General features: G+C 42.3%; 1 long non-coding RNA gene across 1 annotated transcript in view; it reads right to left on the bottom strand.

Moving 5' to 3' along the window:
• Positions 1–697: 697 nt before the first annotated feature.
• LOC125634764 (uncharacterized) overlaps positions 698–23,511 on the bottom strand; it is a 71,175-nt gene continuing 48,361 nt past the window's right edge. The window contains exons 2-4 of the long non-coding RNA XR_012667428.1: positions 10,840–10,896; positions 3,833–3,955; positions 698–1,094 (exon numbers count right to left, since the gene is read on the bottom strand). This is a non-coding gene — a long non-coding RNA (uncharacterized LOC125634764). The remainder of the gene's footprint in view (positions 1,095–3,832; positions 3,956–10,839; positions 10,897–23,511) is intronic.

Genomic DNA, 23,511 nt, shown 5'->3' with positions numbered 1-23,511 from the left:
GTCAGCAACAGATCTATTAACTAGCTGCTCAGATAAGGGGTGGGGCAGGAACAGGAAGCGTTATGCAAAGAGGTGCTAATCAAGAGTCGGCTGCTAGTCAGCTGATTATGCTGAGTCAGCACGTGTAGCCCCTCTTTGAGGAGTGTCAGTTGCAGTTCCTTCAGCTGGCTTTGCAATGTGGTGATGCAGAGGGGTAAGGCTCTTGCTTTGCAGCCCTGTTTGGCCAGGTGTTGAGGCCCATAGTGCTTGGCAAAAAAGCTGATGTTTTTCTTTTCTTCTTGATGTTTTTTGCATTAATTGTTAATCAAGCCTATAGAGAAATCAAAGCCTCCTATTAACATGAAAGGGAAAAAAATTAACTATCTTTTATGCCCCATTTAATAATATGGTGAGTTACTGAGCCACATAAAATTTCTACTTTTATATAGGAATACATTGTAAATTAACTAATAACCTACACTAATCTATCTTATGGTACTGAATAGAGCCCACTGGCATAGGATCTAAGCACTGGCACTTAAACTAAATCTTTACACTAATTCATTTAATGTACAAAAGCAGAATCGGAAAAATTATCCATTAAAAGCAAACTTTTGAGTCTATCATGTTATTTTGTATAGTGACTGTCATTCAAAATCTTAAAGCAATTTACAAAGATCTAAATGGGAAAACTAAGTAAAAGCCCAAGTAGAATAGGACTAAGGTTTAAAACCATTAACAATTTCTATGCTCTTTATACTTAAAGAAGAGAATTCCACAAGAAGAGAGCAAAACAGGAAAAAAAAAAAACAAATACAATATTTTAATACAAGTTCAGATAAAGCTGGATGTAGAAGTAGCCCCAGGTACATGAGATCAATCAAACATATAAGCAGAGCAAAACGGTGAAATTTCTGTACAACAAATAAATATTATAATCAGTGTATTGTCATATAGCCATGCATGTCCTGCAGAACTGATGTGGTCTATGTTGTAATTTACCAGTAGAATTCTGCAGAAGGTAAAAATAAAATAAAAAGCAAAATACCAGTCACTTTTGGGTTACTGTAGCTGAATCTCACAGATGCCAAGACTTGAGCAAAGGTGTCCAGACTCTGAAAAGTTAACAAAGAATCATAATATTCCTCAGGTGACAGTAGAATTTCTGATTGTAAAATATTAACAAGTATCAGGAGAGAAGTAAGAAACAGAAATAATGCCAAGATTTCTAATGAAAGTTTCTATTGCCACGGTCAACAAACAGATCCATCAGAGAATATTGTAAGAATACTTCAGGCTTATAGAGACATATTTTTAAAAACAGGTTGAACCTAGCCTCTAATTATGTACCTGTACTAAATTGCAGGGGGAGAAATTGTGCATACAAGTAATTATGGACACAAGTGATAGCATTTAGACATCTGACTATCTGGTTTATGGGTGCATTTTGATAGGGTGTTTATCATTTGTGCCCTTAGTTAATGGGTGATTTTTTTTTGTTAAAATATTGACCTTCAAAAACCAAGTATCTTAATATTGCCAGAAAGAAGCACACATAAATCAAAAGTAAGTGGGCTAGAAATATAGGACTTGGGTTTTTACCACCTAATTAGGCAATAGCAGATGAGCCATCGTCCATGAAACCACTTGGAAAGATAAAATGGCTTTAAGGCTGTGGCTCTAACACCAGGCCAGAATTCAAGTTGTTCCAATACTATGATTGAAGCTAAACTTTCAAAAGCAGCACATTATTATAGTAGTAGAGTCAAGGAAATGAAGTCAAGAAATCCTTTATCCGCAGAGAGAGGCAAAGGAGTAGTTTGGTTATAATGCCGGAATTATCTGCTGTGTTTGAAACTTTAAACCATATGACTGGTGAGAATCTTGAATTCTGGCCTGAGATGACAGGGAAAGCTCTAAAATGGTTACATTCTTTCTTGAACTTTTCTGAGTATCTTTATTTGGGTAATCAGACTGGGAATCTCATGAGATCAGTTTCCTGAAAACTTTCAAATTAGGCGGGCCATTCAGCTGGTTTTAAGCTGGACAGTCCTGTTTTGTCCTTGCCCAGTACTGATATAAAACCAAATGTGGTTGTGTTTGATATCATCATGGACACACAGAGGATACCATTTTCATGTGGGTGGGATCACTCAGGTAGGGGTGGGCCCATATCATTTGGAAGTCCTGTATTCTGGGGGTGCATATGTAGCTATCCTATTTCTAACATTTCTGATTCTGGCTGGGTTAGAAATTTAAGGCCTGATCCAAAGCTCATTGTAGTCACTGGAAAGCATTGTTTTCCAATGACTTAGACTCATAGACATTAAGGCCAGAAGAGACCATCGTGATCATCTAGTCTGACCTCCTGAACATCACAGGCCACAAAACCTCCCCCACTCCTGAAAGAGAACCCTAAACTCTGGCTGAGTTACTGAAGTCTGCAAATCATGATTTAAAGATTTCAAGTTAAAGAGAATTCACCATTTACACTGATTTAAATCAGCAAGTGACTGTGCCCCATGCTGTAGAGGAAAAGAGCCAGACATCCTTCCCAGGGAGCCGAACCGCCAGCAGAGCCCTCGATCAGCTGTGGTAGGTGATTACCCTCCTGAGCCAGCTTGGGGGAGAAAGCAAACCACTGCTCCAAGAGAATAAAAGACCCAATGAGGGAGCAGCAAGCAGGACACTCTACAAGGAGACCAGAAACCAGGCCCCAACAGTCACAGAACAGTCTGACCAGATGCCAGGAGGAAGTAGCCCAGGGAATAGAGACATTGGTCCTGTTGTGTTGCCAGGAGGTAAGACAGTAACCTCATGTTCTCACATCACCCTGTTATGGGATCACTCATTGCTTCTAGGGCCCTGGGCTTAGACCCGGTGGAGCTGGATGGACTCAGGTCCCACTACCCCTGGCCCTGCACTCGGGGCTGGATGAGTGCTAACCCTTACGCCAGAAGGCTGAGTTACTGATTGTCGATTTGCTCAACCCCCAGCCAGAAGGTCTGAGCTACAGACTATTGATTTGCTCAGCCCTTACCCAGAAGGACTGAGCCACTCACTCTACTAGCTCAGCCCTCATTCAGGAGGCCTGTGCTACTGCTTACTCAGTTGAGAGACTAACCAGCCCCTTCTGTGGCATCAGGGAGACCTTGATGCTCATCTACCTGGAAAGTGCCAGATTGCAGCACCTTTTCTGGCTCCTTCAGAACCTTCTCCTAAGATTCTGGCTGCACTTTTCCTCACACTTCCTAAGTTATGCACACCCTATCCTTGGCCCTATGAAGTCACAAGACCTCTTCATTAACCTCCTCCTGGTACTGACCAAGATGGCCGTTTATAAAACTAGGAGGCGGATGCTGGACAGGGAGGTGCTCTGCGACTGTGGAACCTATTTATGTTCCTCCATTCGATCATGTGTCCGGGCAGAGGTCCTCTGGGCCACTTCCACTGGCTCCCTAGAAATCTTTGAGGAGCAGTGGGCACTGTCTGGGGTTCTCTGTGTCCCCCTATGATTCCCTGCTGATAGCCCCAGGACCTCAAACCTGTCCCTGTTTATTTTATTAGTTGTCCCTCAGAATCATTTGAGCCCCGGATTTAATCACTTAGGCTGGGGGAAAGCCCTTTAGACATGGGTGGGCTTGTGCCCACCCCGGTCTCAATAGGGGAGAGACTAATCAACTGTGAGCACTGATTCCCTGCCACCTCCGAAGGGGGCACGCTGGGCCCTGAAATGCAGGAATGTTACAGGCACGCCTGGGGAACCCCAAAGACATAAGAGGAGACTAAAATGCAAAGCAAAATATACACTATACACAGAAAATAAAGAGGGCAAAAGAAATACAGAACTCACCCACTGCCTGGTCAAAAGCAAACAGACATGGAGACAGAGAGTGGAACAATAGAGAGCCCAGGAAAGTCCTTTTGTGGAATGCAGAGGCAAAATCCAGAGCCTCAATGAAATGCCAGTCAAGAGCTGTGGGATAGGAGAAGGTAAGCACGGCAGAACTGAGGACTCAATAAACTCAGTAATATTTAGTAAGCAATATCCTGGGGCCCTCTCCTCCCTCCATAAATAAGTATTATTATCATTGCAAAAAGAAAAGGAGTACTTGTGGCACCTTAGAGACTAACCAATTTATTTGAGCATGAGCTTTCGTGAGCTACAGCTCACTTCATCGGTTGCATCCAATGAAGTGAGCTGTAGCTCACGAAAGCTCATGCTCAAATAAATTGGTTAGTCTCTAAGGTGCCACAAGTACTCCTTTTCTTTTTGCAAAGACAGACTAACACGGCTGTTACTCTGAAACCTGTTATTATTATCACTGTTTCACAGGTGAGGAACTAAGGCAGGGAGGTTATGAGATTTGCTTCTGACAGGATCAGAACACGGGAGATCCTGCCTGACAATCCTGTACTCGAACAATTCTCCTCACCTGTGTGAGTATAACACAGCAGAGAAGTGGGATACATTTGTCTTCACTTGTACAGGACCTACAATCCAGGTACCAGGTGAAAAGGAGGGTCTCAGCACAACCCAGCAGTAGCTTTTTCATCTTAAAAAAAAGCACTGAAGAAGGCAGAGCTTATGCAACAGTGACAGGTTTTCAGTACATATGTGTATACTTTGGGATCTGCCTCCTTGACTCTTTTTAGATGGTCTCTAATGTTGGCCTGCTGTAGTTTGCCCTTTGACTGAGTGCCAGCATCCATTACTTTTCATTCACTTATGTTTTGACAGGACGTGTTCTTAATAAAATCTCCTGTGCACAAGCCAGTATAACCTGACTCTTTAGCGGACTCATTTTTTCCATTTCAGTTCTCTGTGAATCTGTGGTGGGTGCTACGCAAACCCCTTGGCTTCCTTTTGCAAAGTATTCTCCATCGGCTCATAAATATGCATGAACAATCAGGTGTAAATAGGCATGTGACATCAATGGAGAAATGTGATAAAGAAAAAAAAGTCTGAAGAAGAGATGGTGCTGATAATGATTAGCATCCTGCCCATCTAAACACATCTTTGGTGGGCGCTCATGCCTGTGTGCATCTGTTATCGTGACTGTGGCATTATGCCTCATATTCTTCATAGTAATATTATTATGATATGATTATGACATAATTATAATGTACTTTATGCAAGATAGGTCATGTGAGATATCATTGGAAAGGTTATGATTTACTGAATATTATTATCCTATTTGTATGCATGTATCATTTTTATATCTGAAGTTAGGAATATTGACTATGTATCTGTATTACAAATTGTGTTTACAGATGGGGAATGCCCACTGGACAAAAGACTATCAGTCTAGATGGCTAGCTGGGAAGGAACCATTCAAGTTAATGGACCATTAGGGATTAAAATAGGTCTTAGAAGAAGGTAGTCTTCCACCAGGGAGCCTTCCTGGGGAACCTTCTTGTGGACGCTACAAACAGCTTCTGAGTCATGGCTGCTATGTCCCTACAGGGACATGTGACCAAGTCAGCTGGTACTGGACTCCATCATAGAATACCAGTGTTTTTCCACAGAAAGGCATGGGAACTAAAGATCGAGACAAAGGGTTCCCGCCATATGCAAAAGCTATTTAAGGCAGGGGAGTGACATTATTGTAGTTCTTCACTGTCTCCCCACCCAAAGGGATGCTTGGAAACACCTGAGAAACAAGAACTAAACTGGGGGGAGAAGAACTGAACCCTGGCTAGAGGGATTTCTAGCCTGTGAAAGGAATACCTGGAGTTTTAAGCTGCAAGCAAGTGCAGCTTGCCTTCAAGAATCTCTGCAATCTGCCTAAAACAACATTTAGGGTGAGAATTTGCTACACAGATCCAATTTCTTTATATTAATCTTAGTTTGCAGGTTTTGCTTTGTTTGCTTGGTAATCTGCTTTGATCTGTTTGCTTAAGTTGCTTTAATCACTTAAAATATGCCTTTTGTAGTTAATAAAGTTATTTTTTGCTTTGTCTAAAACCAGTGTATGGAAGTCATAACTGGGGGCAGAAAGCTATATATATTCTTCTCCACATTGAGGGAGGGGGCAAATCTCATGAGCTTACGCTGTACAGATCTCTCTCTGTGCAGCGCAAGACGGTATAATTTTGGGTTTACCTTCCAGAGTCGGGAGTGTGCCTTAGGAACTGGGAGGTGCCTTAGCTGAAGCCTTCCCATGCAGAGCTGATCTCAGGAGTAGCTGCAGTTGTGTGTGTCCCTACCTATGTGCGGGTGAAAATGTGAGACTGGGAGCGTGTCTGCAGCTTGTCACAGCATTACAGGGTGAGTGGGAACCCAGGCTGGTGGCTCAGGAAGGCTCCGTGGTTCCCCGGTTCCAGGTGGCACCCCGAGAGGAACCCGTCACAGCGACTTCAAAAAATGGACTACATTTCCATAATTACATATGGGAACAATTATTTGCTGACAAGCAGTCCTTACAGTAATAAATTCCTAAGGGGCATAGAATTTTCTATTGCTGCTACAGCTCAGAAGAGGATGAACTTCAAAACATGTTTAAAATGCTTCTCCAAGGTAGTTTCATTGTCTACTGGAAAAGGATGAGTATTCTGCAATTAGTGGGTATCCATTACACCTCCTTATGGCTTTCTAAAGGAAGTTCCCAAGGAGATGGCTAAATAGAACTGACTAGAAAGTATTCTTCAAAATGACCACATTTCTGCTGAATAGCTAGAAAGCAAAGGAAGCCCATTATGTGGTTTCTGCGAGTGTGGTAATGTGTGGAAAAGATAGGTAACATTTCTGCTGAATAAATGGCATTGTAATTATCTATATTTTCTCTACTAAACTACATGGCTCAAAGCATTTCACACGCATTGGAAGGGAGATATTTGTTGCATGAGATACACTAAATATTTACAAAGTGTCTGGTTATTTTTATGTAATTTGCAAAAGAGTAATTTAAAAGCAATTTATACCTTTCTTGGTTAAAAAAAGTATACCAAAACGCTCATGCTATAAATTTATAAATCAAGTTATTTGCAAATATTGCCTCTAGCTCTTTGAGACCCCATGTACTGAAATTTATTTTCCTACTGTGATAAGTGTGCTATTTACAAATGATCATTACAATTTTGTTTTTCTGAGAGAATCATACAGAACCATTTTATAGACACCTTTGGGCTTACACAACATATGGCTTCCATATATGGTAAATTCCATAGAATTGCTTCAAGCCATGAAAAGGAATAGACGTATGTTGTTATTTCTTTGGAGTTCAGCTTGCATTACAGACATCTCACTCTTACTACACTTTGCCTTCCAATGATCACTCCCTGCTTCCCTTTTTATTTTCTCCTTTCTCAGACAAACCTTTTAATGTCAAAATTCATTCTCATTGGGTCATTCCATTGGTCTTCAGATTTTCATCAAGCCTGGAAAAATGCTTCAGTTCACCTCCTACTTTGGAGCTGGTAATGTAAATATTAAAATACTGTTGAAAGTCTGGTATCACAATGAGCTTGAATGTGGAGGAGTCTTGGAATTACTTTAAGTCAAAGTTGCAGAAACTATCTGAAGCCTGCATCCTAAGCAAGGGAAAAAAAATTGTAGGGAAAGGTTGCAGACCAAGCTGGATGAGCAAGCATCTCAAACAGATGATTAAAAAAAAGAAGAAAGCCTACAAGGAATGGAAGATGGAAGGGATCACCAAGGAAAGCCCCTTTTGGAGGTCAGAAAATGTAGGGATAAAGTGAGAACTGCCAAAAGCCAAGCAGAGTTGGACCTTGCAAAGGGAATGAAAGCCATTAGTAAAAATTTCATAGCTATATAAATAAGAAGAAAACAAGGAAAGAAGAACTGGGACCACTAAGTAGTAAGGATGGGGTGGAGATTAAGGATTATCTAGGAACATCCCAATACCTAAAAAAATACTTTGCCTCAGTTTTTAATGAGGCTAATAAAGAGTTTAGGGATAGTGGCAGGGTAGCTAATGGCAACGAGGATGTGGAGGTAGAAATTACCACATGTGAGGTGGAAGCAGGGGTGAAAGTAAGTCTAGGGACTTACTGGTACGGGGCTGGGCTGGGGCCGGCTCTGGCCCCCGGAAGAGGCAGGGCCTCGGGCGGAAGGGGCAGGGCTGGGAGAGGTCAGAGCCAGCCCCAGCCCACCGTGTACCGGCAAGTGCCTCCTTCCCCCTTCCCGGGGTAACAGCGGCAGCTGGGGGCTCTGGCTGCTGTTTAAAGGGTCCTGGGCGGTAGTGGTGGCCAGAGCCCTGGGCCCTTTAAATAGTCCCCGGAGCCCTGCTGCTGCTTCCCCAGGGCTCCGGCAGCAGGGCTCCGGGGACGGGGCTCCGGCCGCCACGACCTCCCAGGATCCTTTAAATCGTCCCCAGAGCCTGCCGGAGCCCTGGGGAAGCGGTGGTGGGGCTCTGGGGACGATTTAGAGGGCCCAGGGCTCGGCTGTCGCTACCGCCCCAGGCCCTTTAAATTGCTGCCCGAGCCCCGCTGCCGCTACCCCAGGGCAATTTAAAGGGCCTGGGGCTCCAGCTGCTGCTGGGAGCTGCCCTTTAAATTGCACCTGGGGAAGCCGATCCACCCCAGTAAGGCGCACCGGCTCTTGCTAGTATGCCATATCGGGGTGTACCGGCTTACTTTCACCTCTGTGTGGAAATCAAACTCAAACAGCTAAATAGGACTAAACTGCAGGGGGGGGGGCAGATATTCTCAGTCCTAGAATACTAAAGGAACTGGCACATGAAATTGCAAGCCCAGTACCAAGGATTTTAAATGAATCTGTAAACTCCGTGGTCATACCCTATGACAGGAGAATTGCTAATACAGTTCCTATTTTTAAGAAAAAAATGTGATCCAGGAAACTACAGGCCTGTTAGTTTGACCTCAATTATATGCAAGGTCTTGGAACACATTTTGAAAGAGAAAGTAGTTAAGGACATAGAGGTGAACAGTAATTGGGATAAAGAAAAGGAGTACTTGTGGCACCTTAGAGAGCTCACCTCTTGAGCTCATGAAAGCTCATGCTCAAATAAATTTGTTAGTCTCTAAGGTGCCACCAGTACTCCTGTTCTTTTTGCGGATACAGACTAACACGGCTGCTACTCTGAAACCAGTAACTGGGATAAAATACAACATGGCTTTACAAAAGGTGCCAACATGGCTTTACAAATCTCCGTCTTTGAGAGGATAACTGATTTTCTAGCAAAGGAAATGCAGTGGATCTAATCTACCTGGATTTCAGTAAGGCATTTGATACAGTTCCACGCAGGAAATTATTAGTTAAATTGGAGAAGATGGGGATTAATATGAGAACTGAAAGGTGGATAAGGAACTGGTTAAAGGGGAGGCTACAGTGGGCCAGACGGAAAGGTGAACTGTCAGCCTGGAGGGATCAGTCTTGGGACCAATCTTATTTAACATTTTTATTACTGACCTTGGCCCAAAAAGTGTGAGTGTGCTAATAGGATTTGTGGATGACTCAAAGTTGGGAGATATTGTCAATAAGGAGGGGGACTGTAATATCATACAAGAAGATCTGGATGACCGTGAAAATTGGAGTAATAGAAATGGGATGAAATTTAATAGTGCAAAGTGCAAGGTTATGCACTTAGGGACTAACAACAAGCATTTTTACTATAAGATGGGTACCTATCAGTTAGGAGTGACAGAGGAGGAGAAAGACCTGGGTGTATTGGTTGATCCCAAGATGACTTTGAGTTGTCAATGTGATGCAGACATAAAAAAGGCTGATGCAGTCCTAGGATGCATCAGGTGAGCTATTTCCAGTAAAGGCAGGGAAGCATTAGTACCATTATACAAGGCCCTGGTGAGACCTCATCTGGAATACTGTGTGCAATTCTGGTCTCTCATGTTTAAGAAAGATTCATTCAAACTGGAACAGGTGCGGAGAAAGGCTAGCAGGATGAGCTGAGGAATGGAAAACCTACCTTATCAGTGACTCAAAGGGTTGTTTAGTCTAAGCAAAAGAAGGCTGAGGGGAGATATGATTGCTCTCTATAAATACATCAGAGGAATCATAAAAGGGAGGGAGAGGAGTTATTTAAATTAAGCGCCCATGTGGATACAAGAACAAATGGTTATAAACTGGCTAGCAACAAGTTTAGGCTTGAAAGTAGGTGAAGTTTTCTAACCATCAGAAGAGTGAAGTTTGGGAGCAGCCTTCCAAGTGGAGCAGTGGGGGCAAAAAACCTTACTGGCTTCAAGACTGAGCTTGATAAATTTATGGATGGGATGGTATGTATGATAAGATTGCCTATAATGGCATGTGGCCCATTGGTAACTGCCAGTAGCAAAAATTCCCAAGCTGGAGATGGGATGCTAGATGGGCAGGACTCTGAGTTACTACAGAGAATTCTTTCCCTGGTATCTGCCTGGTGGGTATTGCCCACATGCTCAGGGTTTACCTAATTGCTGATAACTGATATTTGGGGTCAGGAAGGAATTTTCTCCTGGGTCAGGTTGGCAGAGACCCTGGGGGTTTTTCACCTTTGTGGTCTGGCTCCAACTGAGATGCAGGGCCCTGATCTTATATTTCCTCCCCCACCACACACACACAATTCCTGCAAGAGGGGTGGGGAGGGATTAGCGGAGCCGAACAAGGTGAGTTAATCCCCTCTGCACTGGAATGAGGCCACTCCACCTTATTACAATGCCACTCATGGAAAATGGAACGTATTGCAAATGAGGATGGTGTAAAGTCTGGCTCAAACTCAAAAAGAAACCAATGGCCAATACTAGTATATCCAGGCAGATTGCTCAGTCACAATATATTCTTCTATTATGTGAGGAGCAATATCTGTCAGTAACCTTCAAATGCCTGCTCTTCTCAGGATGGAGGAGTGTAGTGGCTCAGGTACACTGTGGAAGTAATGTGCTTACTTTGCTTGTGGTCAGGTGACTCTTAAATCTTCTCTTCAGCACCTTCTTCTCGTCACCCTAGAGATAAATAGTAATACATTCAAAAGAAATTGCCTTTTCTGTCCTCTCTCTGGCATAACTGCTGTCAAATCAGTATCACCACCAATGCCTTTGTGGTGGTAGAATTACAATTATCATTATTACATACATAACTACTACACACCAGCCACACAACCATTACAACCACCAGCTGAAGCACTGAACACTGGAATAGGCAACTGGTAGCATTGCTCCTGAAGTTGATAACTTTAGCTGGTATAGTGTAGATGAATTGGGCCTGATTCTTCTCTCACATAGACTGGGATCAATCAGGAGTAAATCTGTTGAAGTCAATGGAGTTACATTATGTACAATCAATGCAAGCCAGAGTAGAGTCAGACCTGCTGTGTCTTTGTTGCTTTTAATTGAGAAAATGCAAATAAATTATCATTGCTTAAATTAGATTGGGAGAGACAGTGGCCTGGGTTCTGTGCCTGTGAAGGGGCAGAAGGTGAAGGAAGACCCACCCATACACACCTAGTGTGTCTCTGTATGGCCTCCCCTATACCTTAGGTCCAGGTATACATGGGTAAATGGCTGCTTGCCCCTCCTCTCCAAACAGGGCAATGCTAATGGACAGAGTCTTGCTCTGCCCATCACTCCCAACTCACAGGCTATTGTAGCTGGAAGGACATGTGGAGATAATAATCCACTGCTGGCATGGGTCAGTAAGGGAGGAACAGAGAAGGAATTATGACTCAGTGAGGCATGCATGATTCCTCCCCTGTGCTGCCCCTTCGTCAGGGCTCGAAGGAGAATCTGATTATTGTTATCAGCTGGAATGTAGTACATAATCAGAATCACATCTGGCACTTTACACATGCTTGAAGCTGTTGCGTATGTGTAAAGTTTTTATTATTATTATTATTATTATTATTATTATTATTTTATTATTTTTGCAAACTGTTCTGATAATTGTATTCCACAAAGTGGGGTTGAGCCTTTATGGGGCACCTTATAGCTGGTTGTTCCTTTGTGAAGGCCTACTCCTTTGCTGATGCAGAATGTACTGGGTACCTGTACGGAAACATCGTATTATCTATTCATTACTGATATAGCCTGACACTGAATACCTTGATTTCAATGTAACATCCATCTAAAGTAGCAACAGCAAGGTTTGAAATAAATCCATTCAGTTGTAAAGAGGTTAAGAATATCCTAGTTTAAATTCCTTTATTTTGTTGAACTATTCCTAGAGGCTTCTAAATTCTGATTAAGTGCAATAGAATCTGAAACCCTGCAGGTAATCTAGAAGCTTTTAAGGTAGGTTTTCAGGGACAGGGTTTAAAAGGCTTGTAAAACATACACACACATGTTGAGCTGAGGGTGGATTCCTACTGGTTTGCCACCTAAAAGCACTGCAGGTAGGTTTGGATTTGCCAACTTTAACTTTAATATCATAAACTCACTTTAATTGCTTCATTATAGGACCAAACAAGAAGTTACAGGAGAAATGAAAGCAGAATCTCTACACTGTTTAAACATGAATCATTAATGGTGGCAAAGGGCACAGAAGAAAATGTGAACCTGCAGGTGTGTATTTAGTTGTTATGGAAAACCAGTGCTGATGTTTCACAGCTTCTTGTTATTTTCATAATATTTGTGTAGTGCCTCACTCTTTGATCATCTGCAAATGGTTTTCTTCAAAGGTCTGTTGATTCCTCCCCCCCCCCCCGAACACCTTATTCTCTTTAAAAAAACAAGCAAACATAAGAACTGGATCCTCAGACACTGGAAGAGGACATGGAATGCTGAACTGTGCCCTGGCCCTGCTTTCTCAAATAACATTCAGAGAGGCCAGAAATTATTAGGCAGTTGCAAAGTCTGACAAACAACGTGACCCCAAACGATTTGCTCTTTGCCTAGAGAAAATACAGAACACAGACATACCCACCAGTTTTGTGATAGAGGTTTAATAAGTGAGGAATTGTTCTGTGGAGCTAGCAGAAGATTTGGGGATCAGATTCTGGCCTCTGCTATAGAGCAGGAAAACTTGCAATAAATGGGCACCTGAGGATTGCTTTGGACCGTTTAACTTGCTCCATGCCATTACCCTGGCATAGGGGTCATGTTGTGAAGGTCTTGGCTACAGTACTCTGCACTTCAGTGTTCCCTGGTTGGTGTAATGTCCCTTAGGGGTCATTACAAGTTGCTATAAGTTAAAGCAGCATTGCAGCTGTCATAACTCAGGCCTGGGCCCCCAAAATCTCCCCACTTCGCCCCCTGCTCATGTCCTGCACTGAGTAGAGCTTAGCTGAGCCTGAAGATCAGGCCTTAGGAAAATTTCAAGGCTGGGAGCCTATATAGTTGCTGATAAAACACTGAATACAGTGAATACTCTTAATATGGTAACCTTGGTGGATTGCCTGTTTTCATTTTTTGTTTTCTTTCTTTTTTGTTTTGATGTAACTAGCTGTCCATTTAAGAGATGGGCCCATTTTTAAAGTTTGAAAAGCCTTAAACCACAGTACTGTGCTAAATGTGGCCCCTCTCCTTCAACTGTCTGTGAATAGGTACATTCATGCATAAATATGGGGTCTTGTTGACTCCATTGGCCTTTGTGCAGGCTCATGGTCCACCCACATGTACTCAATTGCAGGACCAGTGCCTAAAAAGATAAGAGTAAGTTTCACCTCATTTTTCTCTTTGTTTCCTCTTCTTTTGATCTTTGTTTGACAATTTCTCTGTGACTAGAGCTCAGAATTCCATTTTTAGTAGCCACCCTGGGCTTCTGGAACTTACCCTCACTGGAGAAACAGGCTCCGTGTGACTGTGATGGGGCCCCTCACTGGTATGTAAGGGGTTAAAGCAATCTTGGGAAGGCTGCGTGAGAGGCAGCCGATAAGGAAAAGGCTTGTAATGCCAGCCAACTGGGGGAACATTTATTGGAGGAGCCAATCAGGGCCAGACAGGCCCATATAAGAAGGGGCTGCTGAGCAAAACAGAGGTAATCATTCCATGGAGTTTGAGGGAGGAGGACTGGCTGCTTAGAGGGCTAGAGAACCATGGACAGAGCAGTGCTGGGCAGGGTCAGCAGAGTACGAGGAAGCTCCAGGCTGACAGCTGCCTGGCTGAGGCCCTGATACAAGGGCAGAGGAGAGGTGCCGGGGCTGCAGTGAAATGGCCAGGGAAAGGAGATGGTGGAGTTGAAGGAGGGGCAGCATAAGGCTGATGGCTGTAGGGTCCCTGAGTCAGGACCCGGAGTAGCAGTGGGGCCCAGGTCTTCCCCTCCCCGACTTCCTGCTTAGCCTCCACTTGCCACTGAGGGGAGTGGCCAGTGTATGGACTGCAGTTTGCCACTGAGGCAAGTGGTTGGACTGGCAAGTGGTTGGACTGAGGACTGTTGGTCCCCTGGAAGGAGGGAAACAACCGAGTGGGGCACAGCCAGAAGAGGATGACATGGTCAGGGGAGCGATGTGGGTCCTGGAGGTGGAGACAGAAGTGATGATGGGTGAGACACCACCAGAGGAGGATGCACTGGCAACCCTGAGCTAATTCCCAGGATGGCCAGCTGGAGGCGCTGCAGTGGTGAGTCAAACATCCTGTTAGTGACCTATATACCCAGACTTTCTTTGAAGTGTGCCTTGAGTGGGTAGAGTGGGACTTGCCTTTGATGAGTCACTGCACTTTATTGCTGACTTTGCTCAGCCTATATATTTTCTATGTATTTTTAAAATTGGATTATTTGTGGCTAGAACACTGAACAGAATGTTTTAATGTATCTAATTAAGGGAATTTGAATGAGCAATGAAGTCAAAGGGGAGGAGAATAGGGATCTTCTTGTGTAGCACTTTTGCTTGGGAAGCCAAGTCATTAAAACCCTTTCAAAAGATAAAAGAACCTCAATCCTGTGTTTTAGAGCCCTGGAGGAGTCACAGCCAAAGTGACATTTTTAAAGATGGGGGTTGTGAGGGAGTAACAGACAGAGATTTTACCTTTGAAAAACACACTCCCATAGCAGTTAGTAAAGCACACATGGGGAAAAGCTGCTCCAAAACATAGAACTGTAAACTGCACCTTATCATCCCATCAGCTTTCAATGGGAGTATTAACTGGTGGGTGTTTGAGTGAGGGCAGATGTTCCAGACAAAGAAGAGGAAAAGGTTTATCCATATGAAATAACAGTGCCCTCATTTTTGTCTCTTGGCAGCCCAACAGAGGTCCTGATCCAACTCCCACTGAACTCAATGGAAAGAATCCCATTGGCTTTAATGGGATCCGGATCAAGCCTCTATATCAGACAATCTGTAACCAGGATGGAAGCATAGGATCACATCAGTGTAACTTACAATCTTTTTGAGAGGGTTGGTTGAAATATGTATCCCTCCAGTCATATGCACTGGTTTTCTAAATATTCCATGAAACCTCTGGAATGTTTTGGGAGTGGGCCAGGGCCTGGAAGAAAAACACTGGCGCTTCTGGGGGGAAAATAGCAGTAATTGTGTAAAAGAGCATTAATTTAGAGTGACTGAGGAAAGTTGCTGAGCAGGCAGAATGGTTGTATGAAGTTCCAGATTTAGAAATTTTGTTGGAAATCTAAGCGATTCAAGGAACTATAGAGATTTTGGGCTAAGACTTATTTTTGCCTCTTGGTTTTGCTAAGAACTTTTCCCTGATGGTTAATATCACACATTATCAGACCTGTACACAGTGCCATCTAGTGGGTCTGGGAGCACCACTGGTTTCCTTTTCTTTGAACTGTTAAAATAGCATTGAAGTCAGCTTTCTCATTTACTCCAAGAACTAGCATATTTATTTCAACATTACCATTCCAGATAACTCAAAAATGCTTAACTTACTGCCACATGCAATATTTAAACAAGTCTAAATCTCATAAAAGCCATACAAGACTGAAATACATCATCTGCTATCATAGGCAGCGAGTTATATGGGCCTATGGTGCCAATGCTCCACTAGTGTTCGGGTTTATATTTTTGGAGCCGTCCCGTCCATAGGATGGACCAGGGCAACTGCCCTGGGCCCTGTGCTTCAGGGAGATGGAGGGTCCAGGGCAGCCTGGGGGGTAGTGGGGGCCTGGCACCAGCAGCAGCAGCAGGCGACCCGGCCCCAGCCTGCCCTGCTCCACCCCGTCCCCACTCAACCCCTTCCCCCTAGCCTCTGCCCGCCTCTTCCTGCCTCTGCTCTGCCCCCGCCTTGCCTCTTCCCATCCCTGCTTTGCCCACTCCCTGCGCCCACTCCATCCCTTCTCCCAAATCCCTTCTCTCCACCTCTTTCCAGCTTCCATACCTTCCCCCAAGCGACACCGGGAGCTGGCGGAGCGGGGCGGGCTGAGGCGGGGTCGCTTGCTGCTGCCGGCGCCAGGTCCCCCGCTAAGTCCCCAGGCCACCCTGGACCCCATGTCCCCCTGAAGCGTGGGGGCCCCCCCAAAGTGCAGAGCCGGGGGCAGAAAAATGCTCATGTGAAGAGCAGGAGATGAGCATTATGAAGGGTATGTGAAGTTTTTTCTCCAAGAGAAAGAGTAGCAAATGGCCAAACTGAACAAAACTGCTTAAAACAAAAACTGCTTAAAGATAAAGCGCCATTTCTTATGATATGATCTGTTACTTGCACAAAATTCTGTTACACACTGTAAGGGCACCCACCTTTTCCCAGTATCTAGGGCTCAAGGTGTAACCTTATGCTCTAGGGCACCCACTCTTTATCCTTCCATGGGCTCAAGCCATAATCCTGTTAATTTAGGCACCCCCACCCTTACGCAATTCCCAGAGCTCAGAGCATATCTTCTGCAGGTTTGCAGGACCTCTTCTCAGTGTAAAGCTCTTTCACAGTAATATCCTTATCCTCTATTTACTAACAATTACCAAGCAAAATACACATGCTAAGCATACAATGTTATGCTCACAAATCTGGATCATGCAGGTGGACTTTCCCTGTTGGTCAGGCAAGGTCAGTCTCATCTGAATTCACGGCCATGGCCTCAGACCTTACAATATGGCTACAGGAAAAGGCTTTATCGTTACAGATCCAGTCACCGTGTGCTGCCCAGGTGGTGCAAAGTGGCTAGATTCTGTCCACAAGTAGCCAGCTGAGAAGTCCACTTGTGAAGAGAACTTTTCACTGGTGCAAATCTGATGGGACCAGTTTTTATGCCAGCCACCCTCTGCCCTTATTCCTCTGACCCCCCACAGATGTTGAGGCATGCTGGGGAAGAGAGGAACATGCACACTTGACACTCCGCTTACACTGCTCCAAATAATTCTGGGGGTAGGTGGCACAGTGCCTCCCAGATGATTCAGGGGGCCTGGTGCAAAGCAATTTCGGGGGCCCCTTCCATAAAAAACAGTTAGTTTTGCCGTCCCAAGTGGTGAAGAAAAAAAAAAAAGAAAAACCCAAGTCGTGCCACCGAAGAAAGAAGAGGACAGGAGGACCCACCTCCGAATTGCCGCAGAAGACTGAAGCAGAGCGATTGAACTACTGCTGAAGTGCTGCCGACGAGGAAGAGAGGGACTGAAAGACCCACTGCCGAATTGCTGCCGAAATTGCACGCCTGGGGCAAATTGCCCCACTTCCCCCTCCCCCCCTCCCCCGGGCAGGCCTGGGGTGGCAGAGAGTCAGGTAGATGTAACTTGCTCCCTGATGGCCCCTCCCTCTGCTCCCTGTTCTTCTACATATAGGATTATTAAGACTCAGGGGAGAATTGAGCCCAATATGTGTAATCAAATCATACTCTCTGGGCTAGACTGTGAACTTCCTCAGAAAGTGAGCAGCTAGTCTGATATTTCTTTCTCCACATAAGGCCTGCCTCATTGTGTGAGAGCCTGTGCATACATGCCACATTCCTGGAAGTAAGTTGCTTGATATGGCAGAACATGCTTTCTTTTAACTATTGGTGAAACCACTACCATTTGCACAACACAATACCACTAGGAGTCAAAATGCTGTAAACATGAAAAGATCACATTAGAGAAGAAAAAGATACTGTAACTCTGAATGTAATCACAGCCTCACCTTTATCTCCTAATGTGCAGTTTGACTATAGCAAGATCAAATGTGAAAAATAAAGTTGTTTTCCCTCTCAAGCCAAAGTCAGCCTTTGGGCATTTCACAGGATTTCACAAATACTTGAATATTTTTATTGCTGCCTTTCAAATCATTGGTAGGTTCAGTGAAGAACTAAATAAATTTAGGCTCCAGTCCTGCTCCTTTTGAAGTCAGTGGAACAACTCCCATTGACTTTAATAGGAGATGTTTGGGGTCCTAGATACGTAATTGTTTTGATTACATTTTGAAAGAAATAGCCAGGATCAATAGAAATCTGTGCAAAATTGTAGTCGGAAGGAGGGATTTTGTTCCCTCGTGTGTGTCAATGTTCTGTTATTAGATAAGGAATTTTCTTGGAAACATTGAACACTTCACTTGCTGTTTTAATACTTATATACAACTTCCATTATTGCTCCCTTTTCTTAATCTTAAATTTTATTTTAGTCTTGCACTCTAAGTACAATTCACACTGAATGTTCTTTCAAATCATTGAACCAAAGTAATAATAAAGGCTGGAGAGGAAAAAAGAAATCCTGGCTAAAATTGGTCCCATCTGATTTTAAAGCAAGCGCAAATAGAATAAAGCTTTTCACTGACAGATAGTTCAGATAGAACTATAATTATTAGGGCTGTTGATTAATCGCCATTAACTCACGCAATTAACTCAAAAAATTAATCGTGATAAAAACATTAATGAAGATTACTTGCAGTTTTAATAGCACTGTTAAACAATAGAATACCACTTGAAATGAATTAAATATTTTTGGATGTTTCTCTACATTTTCAAATATATTGATTTCAATTACAACACAGAATACAAAGTGTACAGTGCTCACTTTTCTTTTTGTTACATTGTTTTGTTTTTTGAGTGCAGCTATGTAACAAAAAGAATCTACATTTGTAAATTGTACTTTCACGATGGAGATTGCACTACAGTACTTGTATGAGGGGAATTGAAAAATACTATTTCCTTTGTTTACATTTTTACAGTGCAAATATTTGTAATAAAAATATAAAGTGAGCACTCTGTATTCTTTGTTGTAATTGAAATCAATATATTTGAAAATGTAGAAAACATCCAAATATATTTAAATAAATGGTATTCTATTATTGTTTAACAGCATGATTAATTTTTTAATCACTTGACAGCCCTAATAATTCTATATAATCATACAAACAGAATACAATAAACTTCGTAAGGAACAGGAAGCCCTGCTACACCTTCACATGGAATAGGATCTCGTTATCATAGTATCAACTCATTATAAACCCTATAAAAAGTCCAAAATACTCCATGTAAGACTTTCATGCCAAATGGGTTTGGCTAAGATGGTGACCTTATGACCTTTGGCAAGGGTTTCAACTGAGCATCTAAACCAGTGGTCTCCAAACTTTTTTGATTGCGCACCCCCAGGAAAAAGAAAAATTGCCGCAGGTCTGCCGCCGAAGAAAAAAAGGGAAGAGCTGCCACAGGCGTGCCGGTGGCGCTCCTCCTGCCGCGCACCACCAGGGATCATCTTGCGCATTCCACTTTGGAGACCACTGATCTAAGCTATGGAAAGAACAAATCCAAGGATCACATAGGGATGGTAGAAACACATGGGAAAGAATATATGAGAATCTGGTAGTGAGCCAGTAAGTGAAGAATACAATATAGTAAAACTATAAACACCTATTAACTATTTAGGCCCTGATCCAGGAAAGAACTTGCATTTGCTAAACTCTGAGCATGTGAGTAGCAATGCAGTTGTAGTCAATGGAATAAAGTTAAGCAGGTTAACTGCTTTGCTGGATCACAGCCTTAGAAGACACAAAAAGTTACAGGAGAAAACCATGGTCCTTAAGCATGGTATAATTTTACTAACGAGCTATCAGAGACACCTTTAGTCCAGCCAGGAATGGAATCAATACTTATTCCAGGAAGTGATAACTGACTCATGTTAGAAATGTCTGTGAGTCATTCAGATCTGTCACTGCTTCTGTTGCCTGGTGGTCCAAAAACAGTGAAGCACCACCCATTGGAGAGAGAGAAACCTAAATATGTCCTAGTAAATCTTCACATCTGTGTGTCTTGCAAACCCTTATGCCTTTTTCCCGCAGTACACATTAATTATGTGCTCCGTAGCTTTCTGTGCCAAACATTTTCTTTTGCTCTAGAGCTATAAGATTACTTTTTTTTTTGCATTGCTTCTTGTTTTCTCTTTACTTCTTTCCATATAATTTCCCTCCTCTTTGCCTTTGGCTACAGATGGCTCTTTTCTGAAAGAACATCTTGTACCTAACCCATAAAGCGTTTAGTTTCATTAATACTGCTGCCTATAGGGATGAGACTGGCAGAATCAACACTTGGGATTTCTGGCTTCCCCTCTCTTTCTGGAGGATTGCTAGGGGAATACTTCTGGTGTGGTGAGCAGGATATCACCTCCAATTAATATGAATGGGAGCTGTGTTGCCAACACCCTGCTCACAGGGTTGGAAATATATTTATTAGATTATATTTTCTCAACAGCAGAAAAATGCTGTCTTGGCTCTTTTGCTATTTCTTTTGTGATCATTTTTGCAATGCTATCTATTAAACTGTTGATGCAAATCCTCTGTCCCACCCCTTTAAAAAGAAACACAACAAAATAAATGTATCAAATTAATGTTCCAGCTCTGTCATCGGTGAACTCCCAATGAGATTGTCCCCATGTATAAGTAGCACTCCCTAGATGGGACGCATATTGCTCCTTCTTGGAGATGTAAGCCAGTTTGGCATTATTAGATTTTTTTATCGGAAAATGTCAGTAAATGGCAATTTCACTGCACACAAAAAAACTGATGGAAAAATATTCCTATGATAATAAAAATGTGCAGAGAGGTAAAGTATGAAAAATGCTGCTAAAGAACTTATTAGAGTTTGATTTAAGGCTATTTACCTTGTATATTTTGACGTGATGTTAAAAATTTGTGTTCTAATGGTAACAACAGTTTTTTGAATCGCAACATCTACTGTCCTTAAATAATTGTCTGCCGCCCCCAAATTTCCTGTAACTGTGAAAATTTAAATTGACATAAAATAGAAAAAAATACTTTAAAAATAGATATTATGTTTCTTAAGTCATCTTGAAAAAGCCTGATGCTCACTACACAAATCTGTAGCATCAATATCTTTTGTATTTTCATGAGACAATGCCGACTCCAGTTTTATACAAAATTATCTGTTTTGCTGTTTTCTTTTGCAAGCTGTGGATACCATATAGAAAGCCAAATACTGACTCTAGCTGCTGCATCTGTTGAAATCTTTCGTCAATCAAGTGCATAGCAGTATCCAGGACTGCGAAGTAGAAATTCACTTTGAACCTTTGTTTTGGGTTCCGAATGGGTGTGTCTTGTCCTTCATATGAAAACTACTGTTTCTTTTGCCAAATGTGAACTGGCTCTAGTTCAAATTCTGTTAGTCTATTTCTTCAGCAATCTCGAGAGAATCTACCAGTGTTCTTTTGAACCCTTCATCACTTCTGAATTCATCTAGAATATTTTTAGTTTGCTTCAGTATTTGAATAGCAGAATGTATGTTCAAGTTCTTTTCCTGAAGCTGATTACTAGTGAGGTTAATCTCAAAAAGGATATTATACCACAAAATGATTTGAACTTGGAAAGGCCATTTGCAAAAGCTTCTGCGTCTGAACGTGCTGTATTGCCAGATGATCCAGTAAAGGTAGTATCATCAGAAATTTCAATTAGGGCATCATAAATGTTTCCAAGTTCATAGCGAAGAGGCTTCAAAGCATCAGTGCGACTCTCCCATCTTATCTGACTAAGTGATTTCACAGTTAGAGAATTCACATGGCAAGTCAGAATCTCCCAAGGGTGTGTTGAGCCTGAGAAAAACACACAAACACATTGCACCAGGTCAAAGAAACTGCTTGCCTCCAAACAGCATCTAGCAGCATCATTGACAAACAAATTCAGAGAATGCACACTGCAAGGAATGAAAAAGGCCCTAGGATTGATTTCCATCATTCTCCTTTGCACACCATTGTGTTTACCCTTCATGTTACTCCCATTACTTAGCCACGTAAGTTTTCAACAGATAATGACATTGTTCCAAGCTCTTCTAGAATAGTTTCAGTCATAAATGCTCCAGTCATCTCCTTCAGTGGTGCGAAACCCCAAAAATGTTCCTTTATGAGCACTTCAACATTGTCTTCATCTGCAGACTTTTTCATATCCACAAAATGAATGGTCAACATCATTTATTATGAATGATCAATGTCAATGATTCACATCTGGTATACAGTCCAGTATTATTGAAAAGTATTTTGCAGAATGGGCAGCTTCTACAATTTTCTTTTTAATGGCATTTGCTAGGATTTGAATCAGTTCATTCTGCATATTTTTTCCTAAGTAATGAACCTGTGTTTCATGATCAGTTATTTTACATAGATGCTCCTTCATGACTTGATCGAACAAAGCTAGGTATTCAACAAATTTTTTAAAAGTTTTCATTACCTGGAGTGTATAATTTTTCATTTCTACCACGGCTGCAGAATGCTAAATTTTGCCCACTGAGAACTCTCACTAAAACAATCAGACTCTCTAATAATTGTTGCCAGTATTCTTCTTTTACCTTGATCACACGTAAATTTTCTTCATCAATAGTTTTTCCTTTTTTCAATCGTAATTCAAGTTCTTTCCAATTTTGAAAACATTCCAAATGTTCTGTACTTCTTTCATGTGAAGAGAGAATTGAAGATATGTTTTTCCAGTCCTTTGAAATATTTTCAGTAAGTGATGTACCAATTGCTTGATTTCTAAACAACTTGCAGCAAAAGCAAAACACAGAGTCCTTCAACACTGAATATTGTAACCAGTTTTGATGAATTTCTTCCCCATTAATGAGTTTCCTCTTGTAATGCTGAGCAAAGAATTTTCTTTTATTTCTACCCTTAGGGAAGGGAAATTCATGAACTTGTTTGGGTCCATGTTCCACGAGAATTTGCCACACACTGTCATCACATCTGGGCCATGAAGCTGGGTCCCCATACTGTAACTTGTTTGTAACTTCCTCATCCTTTCTTCCTTCTACTTCATTTACTTCAATTTCTGCATGTGTCTCTGAAGGTAAATAAATTTTTTCCACTTCCATATCAGTCTGATGCTGTGAGCTGCCTTCATCTAGAAGTAAGTTTCCATCATCTTGAGTTTCCAAACTGCTTTTTTGTGGATGTGAGTTACCCCCATCTCAAAGTAATATACCTTCATCTTGATGTTCCAATCCGCTTCCATGCGGATGTGAGCTAACCTCCTCGCCAAGTAAAATGCCTTCATCTGGATGCTGTGAACTGCTTCCATCTTTATTTGGATTAAAGAGAAGATATTTCAGGAAGAATCCCTGCTGTTTTGCTTGGTCCTTTTCCTTCTCAGCCTTTTGTTTATGATACTCAGTTCCTGAGGGCTTTCTTTTCCTCTTTCTGCCATGGGGCATTTGAATATTGTTATGTACTAACTGTGTTCCCAACTGCAAGCATTATAGCGTTAAGGATGGCTGACACACCACATGGTTGGTGATTTAAACCACATTGCAGCTATCCCAACACTGCTTAAAGG

Source organism: Caretta caretta, chromosome 3, assembly GCF_965140235.1.
Source record: "Caretta caretta isolate rCarCar2 chromosome 3, rCarCar1.hap1, whole genome shotgun sequence".
Classification (NCBI taxonomy): Eukaryota; Metazoa; Chordata; order Testudines; family Cheloniidae; genus Caretta; species Caretta caretta.
This window is presented reverse-complemented; position numbering and strand designations above follow the sequence as displayed.